The sequence below is a fragment of the Zonotrichia leucophrys genome, chromosome 2 (genome assembly GCF_028769735.1).
Source record: "Zonotrichia leucophrys gambelii isolate GWCS_2022_RI chromosome 2, RI_Zleu_2.0, whole genome shotgun sequence".
Classification (NCBI taxonomy): Eukaryota; Metazoa; Chordata; class Aves; order Passeriformes; family Passerellidae; genus Zonotrichia; species Zonotrichia leucophrys.
Window position 1 is genome coordinate 90035793 of NC_088171.1, and position 16908 is coordinate 90052700.

A 16908-nucleotide genomic window follows, 5' to 3' on the forward strand; every position below is an offset into this window, starting at 1 on the left:
CTTGGTGCTGTGGCCACCTCCCTGGGGAGCCTGTTCCAGTGCCCAAACATCCTCTGGGTGAAAAATCTTTTCTTGATATCCATCCCTGACACGGTTTCATGCCATTTCCTTGAGTTCTGTTACTGGTAATCACAATAAAACATAATCTTATTATAAGTAGGAGTATGTGGGTGTGAGTTTAGGTCCTAGATTTGTGAAAGAAGAATGTAGAAGGTAGCTGGGATTGCCTTTGTCTCTGGTATGTCTGCAGTAGCAAGTAGACCAGCAGACGCAAGATCGGCCCTATGAAACACTTGGTGTTCATGCCCACACAAGTCACATTTTAATGGGGGGGGAAGGAGAGGGGATAAACTCTAGGCTATCCTATAGTCTCCTGCCCATTTGCAGCTGGTGTGCATTGGAACTCCTCCTTCTTCCTTAGTTTCACCTCAAAGGATTTCAGTTCAAGTGCTCCATAGCAGCTCCATGGTGCATATCAAAATAGAGTAAATGGGGACAACTGGCAGTTCAAAACTGCTCTCCTGATACAAATTAAGACACAAAGGTAGGCACGTATACTTTGTCTCAAAAGCTGTAATCAGGCCATAATCAAAAATATAGGAAATGGCGCTTAAAAGGCAACAATAGGACTTAAGAAATGGCAGGTCTCAAGGAAAAGTATATTTACTATGGATATCAATGCACAAAACCAAAGAAATGAAATGAATGCTGTAACCTGATCAGAAGGTATGAGATGTAGGGAAAAAAGACTGTTCTTAATACTATAGCTAAGGGACATTAGTATTTTCTTCATAATATTAAGGAACAAATGGAATTAGAAAGCAACATTCCCTGGTCTTTATACAAAGAAGGTCTGTCAAACAAAATACTGAAAAACCACAAATATTCAGCACAAAAAGTCTGTCTAGGGACAAGCGACAATACAGATGTAGTATGCTGCATTCCAAAAAAAATAAGCCTTTATACAAGCTTGAACAAGTAGAGGGACTGGAGGATTTGAGAAAAGATATAGTGTGCAGAACCATCTGCTGCTGAAACAGAGGATTTACAAACTGAAATTCTCCTGAGTTGCATTGGACAAGAGCCCTTTTTCTTCTCACACACTTTTCATTGCAGTTACAGGTGTAGCAGCATGATATATGAGGGAAAGAATAATAAAAGAAGAGGGAGCAAAGAAACTGCACAGATGTCTTCTCCCTGCCCCTCGCCCTGATTATTCCTACAGGTTCTGCTGAGACATTAGAATATCTATGAATTCATTGGTGAGGATCTGTGCCATCTAATAAAGAAAACTGACTCATGAAAGGAAGACCTTATTTCTTGCTATTTGAGTGGGAAATTCCCTCATAGCAGAACACTTGTTGCCATCTAAACATAATGCAATAAATAGATGGCATCCACTTTGTATTTATTGAGCAATGTGTTTACTGTAATTCACTTGAATACATATAAATCTGTACTAAAATTTTTTTAGTAGGTGCTGGGCTTGACTCAGTAGGTGTTAACTTTGATTTAGTAGATTTAATCTCTGATTCAGCATATAATTCACATGTTTCAACAGGTTGTATAGTTGATTCAACCTATGAAGTATCTGTCAGTGTTTATTTTTTCCAAAGCTTGTTTTATGCACATTAGAATGAACTTTGTTTTGTTCTCCATATGACACATTGCTTTAAGTGCAAGTTAAACATTTTATCAGGAATCTATATTGTAACGTGTTCATTTAAATATATTTATACAGCCTTTCTGAATTTCAGATTATTTTCTTTATGAAAAGTTTTGTGTTTAAACATTATTATTCTATTAATACTAGTTTTTATTCAGTTTTGAAACTGAAGTTTCAGAATAAAAAAAGATATTTTTCTAGAGTTTTTTTAACTATTTCATACCCAAAGGATAACAAAAGCTGAAAGCAGAATAGGGAAAAGATGCAGGTTTCAAAATATGATGGTTCATCTTTGAGAAATGGATATTTATTTTTTGGTTTTTTTCCCAGTTCTTTTATATCTTACAGGTTGCACAGCAGAAACTAATTTAAAAGAAACCTTGACAATAAAGTAGACAGAGGAGAACTGGCATGGAGAAATATGAAGGAGAAAGAGTAAGGAAAAATTAAAGATTAATATGGTGGTGTTGGTTGAATATCTAAGGACAGACTGTGGAAGAACATGTTACAACACCCTCCTGAAGTAAATGTTTTGGCAATAGGTAACATTTAAGTACACACGAACTGTATACAGTTCACAGGAGCTGTATCAAAAATGAATGCAGAGAAGAACTGTAGCATTTCACAGTAATGTGTGTCAGAGCTAAGAAAGAGCATCTATTTTAGGAGGCACCACAAACATCCAGGGAAGTCGTTGCCCTGTCTGTCACACCCCCATCTAGTGGTCCTTTCTGAGAGTCTCGCTATACAAAAGTAAATGTAATCTTGGCTAGCAGAATGGGCTGGTTATGAATCTTTCCTGGAGTCTTAGCAGTAGATTTAACTGGATTTTAATGGCTAAAATCATGGAATCAGGTAAGCAGGAGTTGAAAAGTAGGATCCTAAGTACTCAGGCCAAAGTCCATCATAGCTAGACACATACCTCTTTTTACACTCATCAAGTGCTCAGTGTTTTGTATCTGTTTTTCCTTTCACACGTTAGACTACTGATGGCAAGACATAAACCTGTAGTGAAAATCATAGGACTTTATTTTGACTTCCTAGAGATTTCACTGAAAGCTACTACTCCATACAACTTATCCATCTTGGGGTGGCAAATATTCTTTTGTTTGATTGGACTTCTATTTTCTCTTGTTCTAAATTATAATTGCAGTTCATCACTTCAGACAGATAAACTTGTTTTATTTTGCAATTATTTTTTTAATTTGCATTTTAGTTATATAATTAGTGTTTTCTAGGTATAAGAGAAAGCTGGATTGTTCTGGAAAATATCAGGCATGGCAAACAGTAGTAGGAAGATACAAAATATTAAATAGGTAAGACAAGAGAAGAACAACTACTGAACTCTTGTAAATAAGTTATAAGGTTTTAGCCTTTCAATCTTATATTAGGCTATCATAACTTTACATTTCACAGTCATACTGAGTATTGCCTATACTGACTGCTTTTATTTACATCTGAATGGATTAATAAATTAAGATGCAATATTTGCATCTCTAATCTTATTCTTTGTAAAATGCTAAAATTAGAATTTCCTAGACAAAGTGATTTCATTTATTGAAATTGATTTTGGATGTTGCTTGCTGTTGACTTTTTAAACACCTGTGCTAAAGAACTGTAAATATGAAGTTCACGTACTATGTTCTTGATCTATGTTGGAATGGGCGAAGTTTTACCTTTGTAATGCATGACTAAAGATATTAGAGGTAAAGAAAGCATGAATATCAATCTGTTTCTGTACTCAAAATGACCCCTGGTTTTATTAGTAATGGAATCTAAGTGACATCATCTTTTGACAGTCATGATCTTTAACCCAGTTTGATCTAAACCAGACTCCTTTGGAATGATATCATTAAGGTAAATCCCTGAAAGAAGAGCAAACCATTTTATTATAAACCATTTAAGGGTATTAAGTTACTGGGAATGATTTCACTGATTTTTTTCCTTATAGAGGACAAACAATTTCAAGATTGCATGTTAATATCAAGTCACAACTGAACTTTGAATTTTTTGCGGTTGTATTATGTTTAATCTTCTTAAATAAATTAAAAGTCCTCACGTCTTTTAAAACATGATTCAGAAGTCACTGAAATATTTCTTACCTGAACACTGCCATGCAAACTATATTATTATATCTAATTCTATTAAACAATATTGAACTTCAATAAAAATGAAAAACGAGTAACTATTTTGTAGAAGGAATCTTATTCTTTCCATCCTGTCCACTCTAAACCCATTCCATCTGTCCTGTGAATTCATGATTCCTTTCAGTAACTGGCCATCCTGGGTTTGTTCTCCTTTACTGTCACATATTGACTCAGAATTTAATGAACTTACCAAGGTCTTTTGTTTATGCTGTATCACAAAAGATTATTTTAAAAATTGGACACTAATAGTAAATGAAGAATGCTAAGTTTTGATTTGATACCAGAGAGAAAAGTATTGTTCAAAATACCCACTTAGGCAATAAAAGTTGTAAGCAAAAATGTGTGATTTGATTGTGATAGAAATTTTTGCTCTTGATTTTTTCCATTTTTAAAAACTTTTAAGTCATTGAATAGAAATGAAAATAGCAACTGGACACTCTCAATAGCAAAAATGCACAAATACACTTTGAAGAGTATTGCTGCTACAAAGAGAAACATTATCTTAGAATCAATTGATTTGTTTTGTCAATGTTTTTCCCTGAAAGCAGATTGCATACAGACAGTCTTATAGTGGCATTATCTTGAGCTTAATCCTGATATTTTTGGTAGCCTTACTTTTGTTTTTATCTTCCAGCCAGGTGTTTCCAATAGTTTTGACTGTAAGATAACCCAATAGCTGGTGATTAATGTATCCCATCGTAAAGAATATAAACAGTCCCGGAAACAGAACTCAAAGTTCAAATATGGATGCTAACAGTAATTGCTTTTAACAAGTGCAAGGAAGAAGTGAGAGGAAATCTGGTATTGAATTTTGTGTTTCCAAAGAGCAACTGACCAGCGATAACAGAAGCATCAGAAACACAGAGTGCAGAGAGGTAGCACTTTGCACAGGAAGTATCATGAAACAGCCCATGTCAGCCCAGTAGTAATTGGGCCTTTGAAGTTTCAAATGTGAGAAGAGATGAACATTCATCTTTAAAGTGTGCTGAGTCTCAGGGATTACTTTTGGTTAAAGTAGGAATGTGCAGTTATTTGAAACCTGACCCTGAGGTCTCTAAAAAGTTTGGCTTAGGTTGTGCTGGAGCTGACCTTGTAAATTTAGACAGCTGCTAGACTACTGCTAGGAGCAAATTATTACAGCAATTGTGATTTTCATGACTAGCATAAAAGCAAAGGGCACCTATTTAAGACCTGTGAGGTCAACTTTCACATTTACTACATTGCAGAGAAGGAGAAGTGGTGCAGTCTCGCGAGAATAAGGTACTCCGAAGAACTTTGAGATTCTGCATAAAGCTGGAGGAAAAAGAAGAAAAACACACATAAATATAGCAGTACAGTTCTTTCAAGACATGAGTCATTCTGGCAAAAAAGATATTAATTCAGAATATTTTATTTAAAAACAAAATTCTCATTTACAAGTATTTAGAGAGAATGTGCCAAATATTAAAAATATATAGCAAACCTTGAAGTCATAATAGGTTTTTTAATTTGATTGTTTTGCCTCTACTTTTAAAAGAATAAATACTTAGAAAAAATGGGTTTATCAAAATCAGTTGATTTTTTTTTTTGAGTTTGTTGCAATTGAAGACTGGATATAAGCCTAAAGATATGATTTTGTGCTTACTTTATTTAATGCCTTGTCAATCAGAGATAAAAATCATCATTATTTTATTTGAACTTTTGAATGGTTTCTATTTGATCTATGTTTTTAAGTTTGGGTGATTGGAATTCTGCAGTTTTATTCACGTGAACTAAAAAAGCTGAGAATTATTTCTTTATGTGAGATTTTAGGATTTCATGTTGAAGCAAGTTTTTGGGGTAGGTTTTTTTTGGGGTGGGGGTTTGCTTCACTTTTAATTAAAAGAACAAAATTACTGCTATGGTTTTTAGCCTCTTCACACATCTGCACTGCATTTGATTATGTACTTTCCTAAGAACACTTCATATTTGAGGCACCCAGAATTCAAGCACTCATGTACACCAATCTTTCCTTATTCAACTTACTGACACATCAGAATTAACCCCTTTATTTGGTTTATTTTCACCTTTTTGAAAGTAAATGTTTATCAGCAAACCACCTGAATTCTAGAGAAAAAAATCAAAAATTGATTTTGTATGTCTGTAATAAAATCGTCATCCAAAATGTTGAAAGCTGATTTTAATATGGTTAATATTACTATAATTTGGAGCTCAGACTCATGAGCTTTGTTGTGCTGAATACTATACTCATCAAAAGTAGAGCCTACAAAAGCCAGGTAGAAAAAGAAGCAGCAAATCAGATTTTACAATGAGTGATATTGGTTATGTTGTTCAGGTGTTGGGAGCATCACATTTAAAAGATATTTTGAGGAGGAACTCACTGACAGATAAATTGGAAAGATTAGGGAAAAACCTAAAAAAGTAATGGCAGATGGTCATAAGAAGATAGGCATTTAAAAAAAAATTGGAGTTGATGAGTAACTGAGAGAACAAGGAGAAAAGTGAATACTGGTTGTCTAGGAAGATGCCATTGGGGATTTGAATGAGAGTGGTTTTGACTGATTGCAAAGCATAGGATCTTATTTGAGAGGATCTATGATGGAGTGCATTTGAATTTGTGTATCGTATAGAACTTCATTTAGCTCAGAGGTGCAAGACAGATGGACCACCTGGGCAAGCAGATCAGTAAGCTACACATATATTCAAGGAGACAGAGACAGAGGAGTTTTAGAAGTGTGGAAAAACAAGAAAATGCATAAGAATGAACTCAGGAAGGATCAACAAATGAGCTGGATTCACTGGTGAGCATGTAGGAAAGTGTTTGGTCTTGGGTTTTGTCAGTCATTATTTAAAATGAATCAGTGAGCTCCTGTGTGCTGAAACAGAGATCTGAGGAATAAGCCAAATGCCACAAAGTGTGATGTGGACAGGGCACATGAGTTCTAGGAAGAAAAGCAGACCTGTTTGGCCTGAACATAGACCTGCTCATTAGATAAATTCCAGAGCTGAAGAAGAATATGAATATAGATATTTTTTAGGCATTCACTAATGGTGAGTACCATCAGAAAAACAGACTGCAAGAATGAGTGATGGCTTGCAATCGTAGAGTAGACCTTGCACTACAAGAAATGGAAGGTGAATGAAGGACAGGAAAAAGTGAGAAACAGTAAAGATCACGTTTTAATGATAACCATAGGCTCTTTGCCTTTGTACATGCTCAGCAGTCATCTCTTCACCTTTTAGATCCATTAATACAGACAGGAATCTTTTTTTATTTATATTGCGACTTTTAACCCCCTGGAGCTAAACAGAGCTAAATAAATCCTTTGGTGTCCTTTATGTTTTCTAGAACTGGAAGGCTTCCTGTATGTCTGTTCTTAATCCTCTTCAGGTTTCAACATTTTTTTTAAAGTGTGTGAACAGAAGTTAAATTTTCCAGAAGGTATTTTTTTAGTCTATACTCACTCTAAGGTCACATCAATACATATTATCATGTTCTTGGTGCAACAATTAAGTATCTTCTAAAGTTTAAGAAACTTATTTTTATTTCTTTCCTGTCAGTAAGGTTTAAATTTTTGTGGAATTCATGTATTTTGGAAGAAATACTGAAGAAAGTTTATTCAGTAATCATTGGATTAATTAGTTTACTGACTGTGCTACCAAAAGAATTTAGATGGTGGTAAATGTGCAACTAGAAGCCTCACTTTTAAAAGGGAGAAGTTGGTTGGTACAAGAAGCATGTATTTCTGCTGCCATGGTGTAATTTTGCTATTGATTCCAAAAGCAGAAATCAATGCTTGTTCATTAGGATTACCCACACTGACCCCTACCCTGTGCTCTTTGCTGACTTTTTTCTGTTCAAAAAATATTAAAACTCTTTGTTGAGCTTACTTACTCTCTTCTACTGATGAATTCATAATTTTAGTATTTCCTAAATGTTTAATATTTGTAAGTGACATTAAGTATTGTGTACTCTGCTGTTTCTGACTGACACTTCACACCTAGCCCTTTCACTCTCATCTCAGTAGTGTAACAACATTGTTCACTATAATTTCAGTTGTCAGTGGAGATGAAAGTTATTCCCAGCAAAATCTGCCATGGAGTTGACAGTCATAGAACAACTGACATCAAGCAAAGCCCTTTCTGTCAGGGTTATGGCATGATACTGGTTGGAATAATGTTAGAGTTTTGTATGCCACCCACTTCTGGTGAATAAACAATAGATATGCTTGTTGGACATTCTTAAAACCTAACACCAGGGCTGGTAATTGTAGTGGATTGTTCTTGAAAGTCAATGCATTTTCTTTGTGGTCGATTATTTGCTCTTCTGCCTATAGAAGAGAACTGTATATATTTCTTTATAAAACCTAATAAAATGTTGGGACATCTATTAGCAAAATACTAAGATGCAAAGACTTAAAAAACATTTATGTAATCTCACCTTTACGAGCATCAAGCTCTTCTAATGACTTGGTAAGAGATGGAGATGGAATTTTGTAGAAGGGAGTCCAGTCTGTCTTTGGGTATTCTGCAATTTAGGACTCACAGATGGTTTCATCCAGGTGGATCTAGCTTCATTTGCTTTGTTAAATGCACTAATCCTGATGAGCAGGCCTCAAATGCAAAACTAGCTTGGACAGGTATTGTCAATAACCCTTTATGGTAATGAATATTCCTGTAAATTGTGTCCACTGTTTAAGCAATGTGTTGTGTAGAGTAAAAGTTCTTAAAGATGGAGGAGAGACATGGATAGAAACATCTTAAAGATGGGCTGGTAAAAGGGGAGAGATTTCAAGAGCCAGAAAAGCATGGCACCCTGACAAACAGGTAAAAATATCTGGGATTAGGGAAAACATTTCTGCAGTTTGGGTGAAAAGACACAGAGGAATTTAGCAACCAGGATCTTCTAATAAATTCTGAGAAGTATTTTCTTTTGGAATTTTTCTTTCTTGTTCGGTTTTATGTCTGAAGTTCTATTGAGAGGTATTTCTGCGTTTCCTCGCCCCTAAAAATTGGCTCCAAAATAACCAAAATAATTTTCCAAGCTCTTTTGAGCTGTCCCAGCTTGACTGATACTACTTTTCCGTTGGATTAATCACTGTGCTGTCAAATAACACTCACGTTACTCCTTTAATGTGAATTTTAGTGCAGGCTCAATTCAGGCTCCAATTGCAATTCATGCATCTTCTCAGCATTAAAAAATGGGGAGGATATGTGTGTTTGTGAGCATACTGACTAAAGTGCTTTCAGTAGACTGTAGCTGGTGTGTCCAAGAGAGAATACAGAAATTAAAATATCATGACTAAATCGTATCTGTATAGCAGTATCACAGTGTCACTAATCTAGTCATTGTTTCGGTCATCACTCAGTGCTTACTAATGGATTTTTCCAACTTTTTACCCTTGATTGGCTGAACTGATCTTGATTCAACTCTAGGAAAAGGATGGAAAGTGCAACTGCTTAGGAACAGGCAACAAGAACCCCCATGTTAAAATACTTACCGAGAGTGCATGAAGCACCTGAGGTCTCTCAGTGGTTGACTATAATGCTATAAGATGGTTACTGTAATAATAATATGCCTGTTTGGATAAAAAAAAAAAACAAACACTTCAAGACTATCACTGAAGCATTTTCATAGCCTTTTTTCAGGTATCCAGGGGCAGTTCTAAATGATCTTGATTATTCTATCATGTACTTTGCACATTTGAGGCTTGTGTTCTGCACTTTCTTACACCTTGAGAAACAGCGTTGTTTTGCCAAGTAACCTATATATGACCCCCTCCCCCATCAGTTATTAACTCTGTGCTAATTTAAAGAAATATTATGCGTTACAGTTTTGCTATTTATACAACACCTGAAAGCTTGTTTACATTGCTCCATTTCAAAAGAAACTCACTGCTCTATGAAATGCTTGAGGTTGTCTCAAGTCCGGTCAGGGCTCACATCATTAAATAAATATCAAAGCAAAAAACTGAGTTTTGTCTTTGATTGGAGAACTTCAAGGAATAAATATGCCAGTATACTTCAGTCCTGCCATAACTTTACCATGATTGCTTATATGCTTATGAAATGAAACAGTCTATTAGTACAAAGTAAATGTTGAAAATGTGAACCAATATTTATCTCAATCATAAGCCAAGCTGTTTCTTTTCCGAACGAAACGTTTACAATTGCATCTGCCTGCTGTGACTGATAAAGCTTGATAGTACTTTTGCTAAGTATGCCTCTAAAGTTTTTCATGCATGTTGACTTTACAACCTCCTGCAGACAGAACAGTCATAACATAACCTACCTGTAAAAAGAAATGAAGAAGTTGTCAGTAATGTATGCTAGCAATCTGAATACTACAGACCCTTTTAAAAAGCAGGTTTACATGTATTTATTGCAAAAAGAAATTCTATTGGATTTCTATCACAAATAGTAAATGGTAAAACAATGGCCCAATTTTTAAGGTGTAAATGGGTTTCTATTAATTAAACTGATTCAATTTTGCTTCCACGTAGAACTACTGTCTGGGTCAATGAAACTGGTACTGCTGTACTAATAACCCACAAATGTGCACAGAAATGTGAACAAGCCTGCTATATTATGTACTGTGGTTAAGCACGTCTCGTGAAATTTGGAATGGTAAGTTTCTTCCAAAATAGCTAACACTTCTTTTTTTCTTCTCTTCTGAATAATGTTGCCACTTTTAAAAAAGCTCATTTTGCTTTTCTAATTAAGAAAACTCCCAATTGCATCCTTTCTGGTGGCTTGCAATGCTCATTTGAAGCTGATGGAAATATTTTTATTTTATGTTAAAAGAAGAATTAAGAAAATGAAAATTACCATAAAAAGGATGGAAATGTACTGTTTCATAAAGCAAAGAGATACCACCTTAGGAAAACCAAGTAAATATGTTAGGAAAACTAAGGAAAAGGAGAGAACTGTGGGCCTTGAGAGTGTCAGGGTTTTTCCTGGCTTTGCTGGAAGCTGCTTTGACAGGTTCAGATGTTGATTATGACCTTGGTCAGAAGTGTCAAGCCACCTTTTTTTAGGACTTTGAGTTAAGTACTTGTTTATAAAGTAAAAAAAAAATAAGGTGTTTTGGATAGTCTGAATAAGAATTACTTACCTTCTAGAAGTTCTGTTTACATATTTTTCGTGTTACTATAAACTTTCCAGCACAGTTTATTGCTACAAACATTATCTTCAGCAGTCATGTAGAATGGCTGAATATGTTAGTTAGACTGAATCTGATTTTTGACTAACAAAAAGGCACTCCAAAAGTGTAAGAAATAGTGAAAATTACTATGTTTCAGACAGCTTTATAAGTCAATTGCAACTGTTCTAACAGCAGCTGCTGAGAAACTTCTTTGAATTCCTTCGATACCATATCCTGACATTACAGAATCTGTCATTGTGATATATCTTGAAGTGTAGAGTAAAATATAGTACAGGCTTCTTGCATGGTATGAAAAGTTTCAGTTTTATGACTGTACTGTTATTCAGCCTTTCATCTGCAGTGCAGATCAACATTTCTGAATTTATTACATACATCTGTCTGAACTCTTGCTGCTCAGTGGGGAAAAACAACAGTTGAACATAGGAAACTGGAACTCCAGTTCTGGCAGGTTTTGTTCTAAGTAATCAGAATATGTCACAATCTTGTTTGAGGCAGATGAGCTAAAACAAAATGAAACAAAATGAAAAAAGACCAAACAAACAAAGCTACCATGTTTTCCCTTCTATAAAATTAACAGAAAACGTATTTATTTTCCCTAGAAATAGTCTGGTTTTACATGATTTTGATTCTCAGCCTAACTAATTTTTAGTTGCTTTCCCGTGAATATCTGAAAATCATCTGAAAATCATCTGCAATGCTGGCATTGCCGTCTTCTATTTTTTAGGTGTTCTTGAAAAGGGACCAGGATTGAGGAAAACATAAATTAGGTAATTAAAATCTAAAGTAGAATTTTCTGCTTTGGCTTATTCTTCAAGCTTCTATATGTTTCTGGGAGGTAGACTAAAATGTTCCAGATAGCTTAGCATCTACATATAAAACACAGGTGGTTGTGTAAAGAATAAGGAGGTTGCATAGAAATAAAAGGAAAAAATATTCATTCATCAACTTAATAAGAATATTGGATGGAAATAAGAAAGCAGAGATGCAAATGGAGGAAAAATTCGGAGTTGAGATAGAATCAACAACTGAACCACAAGGAGTGAAAACAAACAGCTTTTAAATCAGAATCTGTTGAACTATTTGTATCAAGAAATGCTTTTGCACCTATACCTCTTCCTTCTACTGTTGTACTGGATTCAACACTTAATGGAAAGCAGAGTGTTTGCATTCTTGATAAACTATCACTCAGGAGCTGTCTTTCTTCCACAGCCTACATAGATGGTAAAGAGCACAAGAGACAGAATAAATCTCTAAGAAGGCAGGAAGTTTGGATGGCAGGGAGGTTTGCTTCAGCTTGCCTCTGTTTAGTCCATCATGAACAGAATTTCTCAATGCTGGATTTTTTCTATTAAAGAATTTTTTTTGGTCCCTCCACAGAGCTATGATGCCAATCATATGGTAAGAGAGGCTTGGTATAACACCTTTCTTCAGAGGTTCTTTTGTAGTCCATTTTGAGGGCTTTTCATTCTATACATCTGGTCTCTAACAATTCATTTCTATATTAATTTTATCACCTGCTGTGTATTCTGTCCCATAACTGACATTATTCCTTTTATTCCTTCTTTCTCTCACTGAACATTCTGAGTCTGACAACAACATAGCAAATTGGTGTCTTCTCTTTTCTTCCAGATCACCCTGATCTCCTTTCTCCATCACCACAGATAAATGTCTTCCTTCTAGGTCCAGATTTCTCTTCCCTCTCTTTGTGATGTTGCTCTTCTTTGCGTACAACATACAGATCATATCCAGGTAATGAATTTTATTTATTTTTGAACAATAACACTCTGCTGCAGTGGTTTGCTGCCTAATTACTGATCTGTTTTCCCCAGGTGGAAGCACATGGCCATTCCTGTTTGAAATATTGCTTCCATCCTTATCTCTTTCTCTTCTGTTACTCAGAAGTACTCAGACTGGAGTTCACTCCACCTGCCGTATCTTTCCATATCAAATTCACATCACCAATGATCATGAGTCTAATTTAATTAGTTCTTCTTTTCTGGTGCTCATCTAAGCACCATCTTAAGGTCACTCTTTCTTCCATATCCCTTTCAAACAGTGAAACATCATTTCCAATTTTATATTTCCCATTTAACACCACCTTTTTCACATCCTGTAACAACAAATAATGAAATAATTATAAACATGAAATTTATTATATTAGGTAAAAATTTCTACAAACTAAACTATGGCATATATTCATTACAGGTAGAAATACTGTGACTTAAATATGTGTAAAAATAAGATAATTCTGTATGTGAAATCCCGTTGAAGGAATGTTTAAGTGCCTTTTACCTTTTTGTCTATGAATCCTAGCAGAGTATTTTATAAACATTTCAATTTGACTTTATAAAACAAATTCAAAATATGTTTTCTTTCTTCTGAAGTATGGCACTATCTAAAAATTTTATAAATTGCTACCTTCATTTTATTTTGAATGTAAATGTTTCTTCATTTTTGCATGCATCATCTTTTCAATGGCTATCTCAGGGACGAGCTAATAATCTAATGCAGAAGATGTCCAGCTTTGTTTAATTCACATTTTTGCAGTCAGCTTACAAGACATAGTGCCCTCAGCCTGTGAGCAGGATTCAAGAATACTCAGTGCTGAACACATATGAAATATAATCCCAGGGGCCCAGACATGTCCCCACCAGGGAAAGCTGACGCTCTTTTGCAGTTTAAATAGTTATTCCTGAATTTGTGTCCTGCATAATTCCCTGCATAATTTATTTTTAAAAGAACAGATAAAATATACTCTTGTTTTATTGCACTTTTCTATTTGCTGATGGAAGGAGATCCAGATGAATTTATATGGACATCATCAGACTTGAACAGGGTTAATCTGCTTAGGCTCAGGTGAGTTCATTTTAGTCTTGATTCACTTCATTGCACATCTATAATGGTTATTAACAAGCTTAAGGACCTTTGGGAGCTTATGGATAACAATGCAGCGCCATGGAAGGTGGGAAATCATTATCCTCATAAGGCTGGTGTAATAATTTGTAGTCACACACAGTTTCTGTAGTAATCCTTGGGGCTGAGATAGGTCACTAGGTCTGTAAACCTTTCATCAACTTTATACATTTTTTGCTCTTGCTCTTTAATTAATGAATATACAGTAACATAAAAGTAGATGTAAAGTGTTTAACATATAAGTTTGTTCAAGCATCACTGGCAAATTTTACAGCCTGTATGTGTATATTCATTTTAAATACAAAGCTTATGATTTTTTTTCTCACTATCATATATATCCACTGTCTGTCTTATGATAATTGATATACAATAATTAAGAATTTAAAGAAGCTCCACTGAAAAATTTTAAATTACTAGTAATTTCAGATAATATTTCTTAGAGTATTCATTTAGTTCAAACTTTGTATTTAGATAATAACAGGTATGAGAATAATTCTATATGTAAAAGAGATGTATTCTGTATTATTCTGTAATTTTTCTGCTTATTCTGTAATTTTTTTTTAAATATAAGTCCAAACACTGGGAATAAGTACATATATTAATATTATAATAAGTTGTGAATATATAATATTCAGAATACATATATTTTCAATACCATGTTTTTCCACCGTTTTTCAAATAATTGGTTATGGTAAGAGGATATTTTACACTTTGTAAGAGGTTGATATGAGGTTGAATTGAGGTTCTGTAAGGTTGAAATTCAGAGTAATCTTTAATGTCTGTGTTTTTTCATGCAAGCAGCAAAACAGCTTCTTTAACATTTTAAATTTTGTAATGAAACAACATTTTCCCCCCACATTTATGATATTCTTCTCTTCTACATAAGCATAAGTCATTACTTTTAGTCTGAGCAAGAGTAGCATTAAATATGAATTAATAGAATAATCAGTTCAAGGATTTTATAATTGCCAACTTAATTTTTAGAGATGCTTCTGGAAGACAGGAAAGTTATAAGAGCTATAAATTTCTAGTATTTTTCCTCTTCTGGCAAATTTTGACACATTGGACCTATTAGTCAATCTGAAACAATACGCTGTAGAGCAGATGGCATCTGAGACTGTATCCAAAGCAGTCAAAATATTGAGAAGGATATTATCGAGAGTTACCTAGGTGAAATTGCAGCCCACAACGCAAGCCCACAAAGGCTCTCAGGCCCACAGCCCACTCCATTTCAGAAACATCAATGTAGTCCCTTCATTTCTCACTCAGAGAATGGAAGAGGTCAGAACTAGTTGCATTTCCTATCTTATTTAGTGTTTTCTGGAATTTTTTTTGTAGACCAGAATCAATGTCCTTCTCTCCCTAAGTGAAACCAACTGTTTCATATTGCACTACTCTGAAAAGTGTCTTTTAGCTCCTTCTAGGGAGCACATTATTAGCAAAGATGGAGGCAGATGTGTTGCTCTCCTTTTGATGCTGTGTCCTAAAGTAACAACAAAGTCGGGGGTTAGAAAGAGAATATGCAAAAGCGGAGAATAACCCAGAAGTAATTAGGAGATGCAGGAAAGAGAGGAAATGAAACTGTAAGCTTCTTAAATTTCAGTGATGGCTCTGAAAAATGAATTTTATGTTGGATAAAATCTGACATATCAAAGAGCATACAGACATTTCTCAGCAGGTTTCCAGAACCTTATAAACTGCTGCTAGTCGGCAACAAAAGTTTTGGCTTGGGAAAGTCACGCAGCTTCTCATGGATATAATGAGTTATTGTGGCCATGGTCCTCTCATATGGTTGGACCTATGCCAGGACACTGTTAAAAATGAAGATATTCCCTATATTGTAATGGATGCACGTTTGATTAGTCAAAGAGTCATGGTAGCATCTTCCACTAGTACTGCTTGGTGTGTAAGCAATCTGCTATTACCTTGCCAGACATTATTTTGTCTTGTGAAGGGAGATACCTGAATTTTGAATGAGCAGATGTGCAGTTGGCCAAGAAGGTACAAGATTGAAGGCTGTCATTGAGCAAGAGTGTTTGGGTATCATTTTCAAGTCAGTCTTTCATTGAGCCCTTTATAATTATTTGTATGTTAATGCATTTTTTAAAACTGTTTGGCAGCTACTAGACAATCTGAATTAAGGCAGTTTTGCATCTTGTTTTCAATAAGGAAGCCAAAAATTTCTGGTGAAGAAACAGTAACAGCCTGCCTTTGGGGGCTGGTGTGTGTAGCATAATCTATTGATTCACTGGAAATTAGAAAGCGTGGGTATCTCTCCTGGCTACACTCCAGTGGAATGTGTTAGTTTGGACAAATCACTTAGCTTCCGTGTGCTTCACTTGCTCCATCTGTAAAATGGAGATAATTATGGTATATGCCTCTCAAGGATGTTACAGTACTTAATTAGTGAATTTTTAATTCCTTGGAGGTCTTAAGAGGAAATATATTATATGTTAAATATGTCTAAAATATATTCAAATAATTTAAAAATTATTATAATTACTCCCTATTTAAAACATATATTTTTTCTTTGAAGTTATGGAGCTTTGGGACAGAGAATGAAATATTCTTAAGAACAAATGAAAAAATAGTTTTACCTGCTTCTCAAGTGCTTGTTAGTCAGCTGGTGACTTTTAAGGCTGTGTTCATTCATTGTAGCAAAAAGAAGAAGAAGGTTATAATTGTTTATATCTTCCAATATTTTGTGTAAAAATGTTAGAGATGGTGGGAAAGCCACTAATTTCAAGGAACAATCATAGAATCACAAATCATAGAATGGCCTGTGTTGGAAGAGACCTCAATGATCTTTTAGTTACAACTCTCCTGCCATGGACATGGAAACCTTTCACAGGACCAGGTTGCTCAGGGCCCCTCCAACTATAGCCAAGGACCAGCCATGAATTAATGTAGACCAGAAACTGCAAGCAGATTTCTTGGGTAATCAGGTTCTAGAACCAGTGAAATATGGACAAGTGTTCACAAAAAAACTTTAAAAATGCTTCATTTACGATCAGACAGTAAGTGAAAATTGTTATATA